Raw genomic sequence first — 10,862 nt, 5'->3', positions numbered from 1 at the left:
AGGTATGCGTCTGTTGAACTCCACAATTGATCGAAGGGGGCATACTTAGGATCAGCGAACTTCGTCCGTAATAAGAAGGGCTTCCTAGCCGTCATATATCCGGCTTGACGAAGCTCCTCCCGCGCCGCTCTGATTTCAGAGTGTGTCTCCTTGGCTGCCTCCAAGGCCTTCTTCAGGTTGGCCGTCTTCGCTTGGCTTTCCCTTTCAAGGAGCTCATAGCGACTTGCAGCATTCTGCAGCTCAACAACCATTTTGGCTATTTTGTCTTCGCTCTGGCGATGAGCAGCCTGTTCAGCATTTAAATCTTCGGCCACCTTTAGGGCGCCCGCATCACTTCTCCTGGCTTGTTCCTTGGCTCGGGCAAGTTCCACCCAAAGGGTCTCCACGGCGGCATCTCCATCTGCAGTCAAAGCATATTATAGATACTAGCATCATGCTCCTTTAAAGATTTGCTGACCACCAAAATGTACATACCTTGTGCCTCGTCAAGCCGCTTGTTCACAAGCGTGATGTCGGCATCTGCCACATCAAGCTGCTGCCTCAATTCAGCAAAATCAGTAGTCCGGTCAGCCGTCGGACCCTCAGCCACCTGCACATGAAAGCAGCAGGATCATTACCTGGGACTATGATCCTCTGTTTGCCACTTCTGGATGGCAACCATAGTCTCAGGGGCTACTATATATACAGAGCACACCTAGCGTGTGCGGTACAGTCAAATATATTTATATTACTTTGCGTACCTCAAAGCCTCTTAACAGGCTCGTCTCATTCAGCCCGCTTTTGGCGGATGAGATCCTCTCAACCACCGTACCCATTAAGGTATGATGTACCTCTGAGATAGCCGCTTGCTCCAGAAGATCCATCAATTTGTCTTGTTTTACACCACCCATGCCCGGGCTCTTTTTGTTGCCCTCCTTAGGAGCCGAATACTCCAGACTTTGGGCGGCCGAAGAGTTAGCTTCTGGCCTTTGCGGATCAGGAGAAATTCTCCGTGACGACACCTCGGGGTTATCCGCCCATGAGGCGGGGACGCAGGAGGAGGCGTTTTGCTCTCCATCATATCCGGAAGAAGATCCCCTGAAGACGAACATTGTCAAGAAGGGCTATGAGTCGGACTGCAAAAGATATGTCTCGCTCATTGTTCTCAGAGATAAAGCAGGATATATTTACCAAAGTGCTTTGGTTCACTTACAGCTCGGTTGATGGTTGGCCCCCTTGCGGGCGCTGTGCGGTAAGAATGCCCTCCGGGGCAGGGCCCCCTGGCGAAGGTTTCTTCCCTCATTTGCAAGCCTCCGCGTCCAAATCTTCAGGAGCGCCCCTTTTCTTCCCGCGGGGAGAGGGCATTCTAGATTCGCCTCCTTGATCATCCTCCTTCATGGAGGCACTAATTCCCCCGGTTTGGATGGGTAATGTATGAAGACCGTTTTCGGCTTCTCTTTTCCTCCCCTCGTCCTCTCCCGATGGCACTTGATAGGGTGCGCCAACCAGTATCCTAGCTAGTACAGGATTCGGCGAACCTTCAGGAAGAGGGGCCGAACAGCTGATCCTCTTCGCCTTTCTTATCCAATCCTGGGCGAGGGCAATTTTTCAGAATGATGTTGTGACAAATGTAAAGACAACATTTTTGGTCCAAGAATTACTTACTTGGGTATCTGGACAGTTGCAGTTGAGACCCGCATCCTCGATGGTGTCCGGACACTTTATTCGTGATCCGAAGAATAATCCATACATTCCTTCGAGCGTCACGCCGAAGAAGTGCTGAATAGTTCGCGGTCCTTCCGGGTTGAATTCCCACATACGGAGAGATCGGCGTTCGCATGGCAGGACCCGATGAACTAGCATTACTTGCATCACTTTTACGAGACTGACATCCCTCTTGAGGAGATCTCGAATGCGGCTTTGCAATGATGACACGTCATTTACTGGCCCCATTCCAGCCCTTTGTTGACCCATGACGCCAGTTGGGTGGAGGGCCCGGGTGGAAGGCTGGGGCGGCCGCCCGCTTTGTACCTCGGGGTGCTGTGATGTAAAACCACTCCCATTGCCATAAGTCGGACACCTTTGGGAAGGAGCCCTTTGGCAATACGGCGTCGGCACCTTTACTTATTATAGAGCCTCCGCACTCCGCGTGTCGCCCGTCGATCATCTACGGCTTCACATTAAAGGTCTTGAGCCATAATCCGAAGTGTGGGGTAATGCGGAGGAAGGCCTCACACACGATGATAAACGACGAGATGTGAAGGATGGAATCTGGAGCTAGATCATGAAAATCTAGCCCGTAATAGAACATGAGCCCTCTTAAGAAGGGATCAAGACTAAAGCCAAGCCCTCGAAAGAAGTGAGAAATAAATATGACACTCTCGTTGGGTTCGGGAGTGGGGATAACTTGCCCTGGAGAAGGTACCCTGTGGGGGATTTTGGCGATCAGATACCTAGTCTCCCTAAGCTTCTTGGTGTCCTCCTCTGTGACAGAATGGGCCATCCACCGACCTCGAAGGTTGGATCTAGACATGATTGAAGGTCCGAAGCGCTTAGCATGAACCTTGGGTGTTGGAACTCGGGGTAGGGGAAGAGAAGGATTTGGCGTGGAAAGAAAAGGACGGGTCTGGACCTCTTTATAAAGAGGGTGAATATCAAGCGTCCTCCGCGTGGCCGTTTGGAACTTCCCTAAAACCGAGGAGTCATATTAATAGCACAATTAGGTTACCCTCGCCCTATTAATGAGAATCCCATGATAAGGGGGACACGATCTCTGCTTCGACAAGATGTACCAATAAAATCGTCTCACAATACGTGCAGTAGCAGGCTGGGAAAAAAAGGTTCGTATAAACACCGGGCCGCGGCGTGATGTCACGCTATGAAAAGTTGTCAGCGGATTAGATTGTTGGAATATTGTACTCTCTACAGTGGTATGTGGAATTTGTTTTGCAAAGCCTGACACGATCCTCGTGTTCAAAATCTTCTATGGAGTCTTGGGAGAAGGAACCCGCCTTGCAATGCCGAACACAATCTGCATGCCGGACTCATCGTCATTGAAGCCTGGTTTAGGGGCTACTGAGGGAGTCCTGGATTAGGGGGTCCTCGGACAGCTAGACTATATACTTTGGCCAGACTGTTGGACTATGAAGATATAAGATTGAAGACTTCGTCCCGTGTCCGGGTGGGACTCTCCTTTGCGTGGAAGGCAAGCTTGGCGGATATGTAGATCTCCTTCTCTGTAACCGGCTCCGTGTAACCCTAGCCTCCTCCAGTGTCTATATAAACCGGAGGGTTTAGTCCGTAGGACAAGAACAATCATGATCATAGGCTAGCTTCTAGGGTTTAGCCTCTGCGATCTCGTGGTAGATCAACTCTTGTAATACTCATATCATCAAGATCAATCAAGTAGGAAGTAGGGTATTACCTCCATCAAGAGGGCTCGAACCTGGGTAAACATTGCATCCCATGCCTCCTGTTACCATTAGCCTTAGACGCACAGTTCAGGACCCCCTACCCAAGATACGCCGGTTTTGACACCGACAGTCATCAACCCTTACCTTGTGGAAGTGCTGCAACACCCTCAAGCCATTGAGATGCGTGAGGGGGTGCTGCACATCCGCGATGTTGAGGGACCAAAGAATACTGGAAGCATGGAGACGAGACTCGAAGCAAGTGAGCAACAAGTTTTCAAGTGCCAAGGGATGGTGGAACATGGACTCAACGCAAATCACATGATGGTCGCGGAGTTCACCAACAATCACAAGCTGGATGCCAAGAACATCAGGGAGGCCATCTTCAAGCTTCTTGAGAAAATCGAGCACATCTAGGCCCAGATCTATGACCTGGAAAACCAAAACTATGAGTATGAATATAGATTCAAGAGGATGGGTTTGGCTGCAGAATTAAGGATCCCAGAGACTCGTTCATCTTTCTATGATGTTGAGCCTATGCCTTGGAAGATGGACGTCAAGCCTACATCATCAACAACTCCATCATCACCACTTCTGAAGAAAGAGACATAAATACATGGGTATGGGCACTCGCCTTGGCAACTGCCAAGCTTGGGGGAGGTGCCCCGGTATCGTATCACTATCACATTTCTACTTTTATCGTTTTTCTTAGTTCGGTCCTTTTGGTTATATCTTGATCTAGTAGAATAAATTTTTAGTATGATCTAGCTTTGAGTTTTGTTTTGATATCTATCTATGTAATCGAGTCCGTGAGTTATATATAATAAAGAGTAGTTTTGAGTTGAGGGCTTTGCTATCTTGCTATGATCTTCAGGGAATTAAAGAAAGAATAAAACAAAAAGATCATACTGATCTTATGGAGAGTAATGACTTCACAAATAAAGAGTATGATGAATAAAAGTTGCTGAGAGTTGACAAACATAGTTTTGGTCATCATTGCAATTAATAGGAAGTAATAAAGAAACAGAGGTTTTCACATATAAATATACTATCTTGGCCATCTTTTGTGATTGTGAGAATTCATTAAAATATGACATGCTAACAGTTATGCAGGATGTTGCTAACGCGACACTACGATCAGAGACCCTTCGATGAAACTATGTGGGATGCAATAATCGCAAACGTCAGTGTAAAAAACCGTCAAAAAAGTGTAAAAAGTTTGCGATGATAGATGCATCAAACATGGTTCAGATTTTTGGTGCGTGTGCAATTCAGGGCATACAGTTCAGTTCAATTAACTATTTGCAATGAAGGTGAACAAAAGAAACGTGCTGCCAGATGAAGGCGTGTGCAATGTAGAGCATACGGTTCACTTGATGAACTATTTGCGATGAGGTGGAACAACAGAAACGAGAAGCTAGATGAAGGTGTGTGTGATATACGACATACAGTTCACTCAGATGAACTGTTTGCGTTGAGACAAGAGAACAGAAAAGGTTCAACTTAACAAGATGTGTGTGATATAGGGCAAACATGTCTGTAATCGGAAATGTGTGAGAAGACCGATAACAACATAGACGATTCCTATTAACAAGCCGTGTGTGTTGTGAGCAAATGATTGCTAGTATACAATTGTCGGTGATTTATGAAATCATCACCAACGAGCTCCATTGTTCAGTCCATGTGCGATGTGATTTGCGCTGTCTACAGAACATATATATACTTAAAAAGACAGCATTGCATAACCAAATTAAGCATACAATTACACAAGTGACTACACACATAACATTTTCACACACCAAAGTAAGCAATTACATGCATACTAAACTAGGAGAGAGGAGGATCTAATCATCTACTTCTTGTTGCAATGACGCTTGCCATTGCTCTGCTTCCGGCTGGATCCCTAGCCGTTTTGGGTAAGGAGGCAGTTCCTCATGTCAACGATCTGCCTGTACATGTCGTAGCACGTGTACGCCTCCTCGACCGCGTACACAACATGAGCTTTGTTGAGTTTCTCCATCCAGGCCGAGTGCCAGGCACACTTGTCCTTGTTGCCGAAATCCTTGATGTCTCTGTAGTAGGGGTCGATGATGGCCTCAGCAAGGTGAACCAATGAGTCCTTCTCATGCTCCTTGCTGCCCCAGATCTTGTATTGGCCCTGGATGTTGACAAGATTCTGGCAGGTGATGCCCGAATTCTTGAGCACCTTGACATCGTTGGTGATGTCCACCGTAGCAAACATGTAGTGGGGGCTATTGAAAAACCTGGCGAAACGCTTGCAAGGCCTGTGGCCAGGCAGTAGTGGTAGACGAGGTTGTGGTTGCGCATGCACATATGGGCGACGACGACCTTGGGACGAGACCCGACAAGAGTGCGGGCGTACTCGAGGTCGAACCCGACCACCTTGTACTTCTCCTCGGCACAACAGCTCCATGATGTGGATGGAGTACTCCACCAAGACCGGGTTGTTGGTATACACCACCGAGAGCTCCGTGAACCTTTGATGGGTGTGCACCACAGCATGCATGGTGAACTGCTGCTCGTCGTCGGCAGCCACTCGAAGCGTCATTGGAGACACGCAGGATACCCTCTAAGAACTTGTCATGGTGGATGTGCTTCTTGCAATGGTGGGGCGTGATCGAAAGGTTGAAGAGGCACAAGAGGCTTAAATGGACGCTGTAACAAATGGGGTCCATCCAACCTGTAATTGTCACGTCTTGTCACGGTGTTCATAGCGGAGGATTCCAGTGCACGTTTGACAACACCACACCGCAGTTTGACCACACATGGGCTCGAAGAGGCGCCAAATGTATCGTCGATGAGCCTGTTCCCGCGCTACCGTGCAGTTTACTGTGCAAACTTCCCTCCCGGCTTGGTTTGCCACGCGTCGCCTAGAAGCGGGACAAATCATGGGCGTTTATTGGCAAAAAGCATTGTAAAAATGAAGTGTGTGGAATAACTTTGGTCATAAGTTTACTTGTGGGTGATGAGGTCAAAGTTACACAGAAGGGTCATTATGGACACTCGAGTGCGATAATTAATTATGCACTCTACAGGGCACACGGTGGAAGAAACCAACTATGTGCAATAATGTCGAAGATCGCGTAGTCGAGTTTGCTATACATATCATGTGTTGTGAGATCAACAAGGTAAACAGATTTGAGAATGGTTAATAAAATCAAATATAAGACCATTGCATACTAAGGTCAAAATAGTGCTACCAATATACAAGTCTCATATGATGCCATTTCAACGATTGTTCCACAAAAGCTCGAAATATTACGAGGTTCAAATTCCAGAGTTATAGGGCTCAAATTTGAAGATTACAAGGTTCAAACTGATATTAGAAATGAAATTCAGCTCATCAGCTGCAAACGCTCGTGCTGATCCGCTAAACATTTATATCAGAGAGGTTCCAACTAATATTACCACTTCTAAGTCTGGTTTCGAAACCTCACAACTTTTGCAAAGGGGTCAGCCACTGAGAATCATGTATGGGGTTGACACGACAAGTTCCGATTACTCTGTCATCTGAAGTTCCAAAATGAAATTAAGAATTTTTGGAGCCTATTCCATTCTACCGCAGGTGCCGACGCTAATCAACAAACAATTCATTTTTTTGAAATAAATGTAGGGAAAACCTCATTACCTTCAACACCCTTGCTCTGACAACAAAGAACCTGGCGAATATAATTTCCGGTAAGGTCCCTTGGTAGGAGTTCAAAGTAATTTCTGAGATATGCAGATCTAGGCATTCGATGTGATTGTTATATTTTATCACATTATCCACCACTGGGCCCAATCTTATCCGCAAAATAAGAAAATGTGTTAGTGCCTAGATGTAGTTTTGAACACTACTATAGGCCTATTTGGTTTGCAGGATTTGTAAAATGCACTAACATGCCATCTTCGATCTGGCATGATTAACATGGGCATTAACATGCCATCTTCGATCTTCACAAGATGTTGGAGTGGATGAAAAGTTCCCTAAGAAAACTAGTACAGATGAATCCAAAGGAGATATGCATATGGATTGTAACCATATGGATCAAGCATTGTCATTGTAAACTTGGAAAAGGAGACATGTATGTATTGAAATTCTCCAAAAGAATCCTTTAGAAATCATAGTACATTTTCATTGTAAACTTGGAAAAAGGCGTCACAAATTGAACTCCCTTATGGTTAACATTTAACAGGAAAGGAACATCACCTTGATATATAGCCTCTCTAGGCACGGAAAGCATCTCAGAAATTGACAACTTGCTCCAGGTTGGGGCTGATAGAATCTAGTGCCAAGACCTTCATTGTGCGCAGTTTCGCGGTCAAGCTTGCCGGAATCATTTTTTGAATGACAGACAAACAAACATCTTCAAAATTAGAAATAATCTTAATTTGTAAAAGGATAGGTAGAAGGCGGCTATTGTACCTGAACGGGTGTGGATCCAATAACAAGTTCAAAGTATTTTTCAAACGAGTAGCCGAGCACTGTCAATTTCGGCGAAGAATGACATTGATTCTTGTCGGACCTACTTGATCAAGTACACGTAATATATCAAGTGCAGGTGTGTCCTCAGTGACCATACCGTGGTACACATCTTGTGATGTCTTCCTGCCGAACCAACAACACACATAAATAGTCCGGAGAGTCATGGAGGTGATTTGGAATGTACTCAACCCATTGATCGCCTAAAGATGAAGGTACTTGAGTGCAGTACATCCACAGAGTAGGTGCTTCATGTCACCGTTTGAGAGGCAGATGGTGACGAGCTTGAGGTGCTTCAGTCATTGTAGAATAAGAGCGGGCGCGTCATTAAGGGCAGATGACAATTCCTGAACTTGGCGACACGCAGTGTGGGCGCGAGGTGGAGCGCGGATGTTGGCAGTGAGCGCATATGCCCATCATCAAAAGTGAGCTCCTCGAGCTGATCTAGGGCGTGGGATCAGAACCAGCCGTCAAGCTTGGCTCGGTCCCTGCCGTTGGAATGGAACTTGCCCATTCTGAGGCCTCTGGTTGGGCCAAGGTCACTACCGAGGATCTTGGAGAACGCATCCAAGCTTTTGCGATAGCCATGGTAGAGCTCATGGGTGTCGATGAGGTCGAGAGGGTTGGACTTCCATATGGGGTGCCACTGCCGGGAAAGGACGGTTGTCCGTGCCCCACATTTGATTGGGAGGAGGGAGATGATGACTGTCAACATATCATCGGGGAGGCTACTGATGAAGTCTAGGCCTGCTGGAGTCACTTGTGGTTCTAGCTCGCCCCGCCTCCGCTTGTTGGCAACCCTGTTCACCATGTCTGGAGTCTCCTTGTCAGCGACACTTTCTGATAGAAATGAGAGTATAGGGAATATTCAGTTAAAACAGGGCAATAGAAAAGTGTAGTGGTAACTAGAAGTTATTAGATAGGAATATAGTAAGGAAAGGGAATAACAACTGGTTGCTTAAATACTACACAATTCATTTGACATTGCTGGGTAAGTCAACATGCAGATAGTTGGAAAGAAAACTTACTTCGAACAAAGACTGGACGAATGATTTTGTCGGGGAAGTTAGCATATATCTCATGACTAGGCACTTTTATGTGCAATGCCATTTCAGTGCCAACTTTCAGTAAATAAAACTTAGAAAATTCTTTCCAAAAGACAGCGCCAAAATAGGAGTCACCACCTTCATCAAGTCTTACAGTAGCAACGATTGTAATTTCATGTTTTGTGTGCAGTATGACATCCGTGCAGCCTGGATCTATGTAAAGGGAAGAATTGTGCACTACATAATCTGTTGCATAGCAAGGGACGTGCTGCAGAAAATGGTAGGATTGTTAAAGAAAATATGCTAACATGCAAATATGGGCCCAAATTGAAAGAACTATACATCAATTGAAATCGAAGGACAAAAATCTATAATTAATCAGAGAGGGTAAACATGATGTCATGGAAATATGAGAGTAATCGAAAGAACAATACATCATTAATTTGCCTAGTATAGAAAGAAGAGGGGGGGAATACCCTTTGACGTATGTGGTGCATGTGGCACCTTTTATCCAAATGTAGCAACATTTAGAATATGTTCAGGAAAGTAGGCTGTGCCAACCGATATTGCGTGCGATTGAACATACCGCGCACATACTCAAGTCATCTAGTATGGTGAGATGGAGTCCCTGGCGGAGGTCGCAAAGTCCTGATGTGTCGGTGCACTGTACACTCTATGAATAAAAGAAAACCCTCAAATCAGCTCTAATAAAAATGAATCGACGGTGATTTCCGCCGGGTAATTAAAGGAGGCAGATGAACTGGGATAAGAGATGAGATAATAACTCATTAAATTAGTTACCTCGTCGTCCATGAGAAAGAACCCTCATTACGGCAGATTCCCCAACCGAACTGAGCTGGGTCGACCGCGAGCAGTGTCGAGAAAGTTGATGGTGATAGGCCGCTACTACCTCTTGAGCTCGCGTTGGTTTTCCCTTGAAGAGGAAAGGGTGATGCAGCAAAGTAGCTTAAGTATTTCCCTTAGTTTTGATAACCAAGGTATCAATCCAGTAGGAGACGACGCACACGTCACCGAATACCTGCAGAAACAATCAAGAACTTACACCCAACGCGATAAAGGGGTTGTCCAGCCCTTCACGGTCACTTGCAAAAGTGAGATCTAATAGAGATAGATAAATGTTAAAGTAAAAATTTCTGGTATTTTTGGTTTATAGATCGGAAAGTAAAGATTGCAAAACAGTAGATCGGAAACTAGCAGGATGTAAACGAGATTCAATATAATGGAAAGGAGACTCGGGGGCCATAGGTTCCACTAGTGGCTTCTCTCGAGATAGCAAGTATTACAGTGGGTGAACAAATTACTACTGAGCAATTGGTAGAAAAGCGCATAGTTATGACAATATCTAAGGCAATGATCATGAACATAGGCATCACGTCCATGTCAAGTAGACTGACTCCTGCTTGCATCTACTACTATTACTCCACACATCGACCTCTATCCAGCATGCATCTAGAGTATTAAGTTCATAAAGAACAGAGTAACACATTAAGCAAGATGACATGATATAGAGGAATTAACTCAAGAAATATGATGAAAACCCTTTCTTTTTATCCTCGACGGCAACAATACAATACATGCATTGCTGCCCCTACTATCACTAGGAAAGGACGCTGCAAGATTGAACCCAAAGCTAAGCACTTCTCCATTTGCAAGAAATGTCAATCTAGTAGGCCAAACTAAACCGATAATTCAACGAGACTTGCAAAAGATATCAAATCATGCATATAAGAATTCGGAGAAGAACAAAATAATATTCATAGATAATCTTGATCATAAATCCACAATTCATCGGATCTCGGCAAACACTCCGCAAAAGAGTATTACATCGAATAGATCACCCTGAACATCGAGGAGAACATGGTATTGAGAATCAAAGAGAGAGTAGAAGCCATCTATCTAATAACTATGGACCCGAAGGTCTGC

The sequence above is a fragment of the Triticum aestivum genome, chromosome 4B (assembly GCF_018294505.1).
Source record: "Triticum aestivum cultivar Chinese Spring chromosome 4B, IWGSC CS RefSeq v2.1, whole genome shotgun sequence".
NCBI lineage: Eukaryota > Viridiplantae > Streptophyta > Magnoliopsida > Poales > Poaceae > Triticum > Triticum aestivum.
This window is presented reverse-complemented; position numbering follows the sequence as displayed.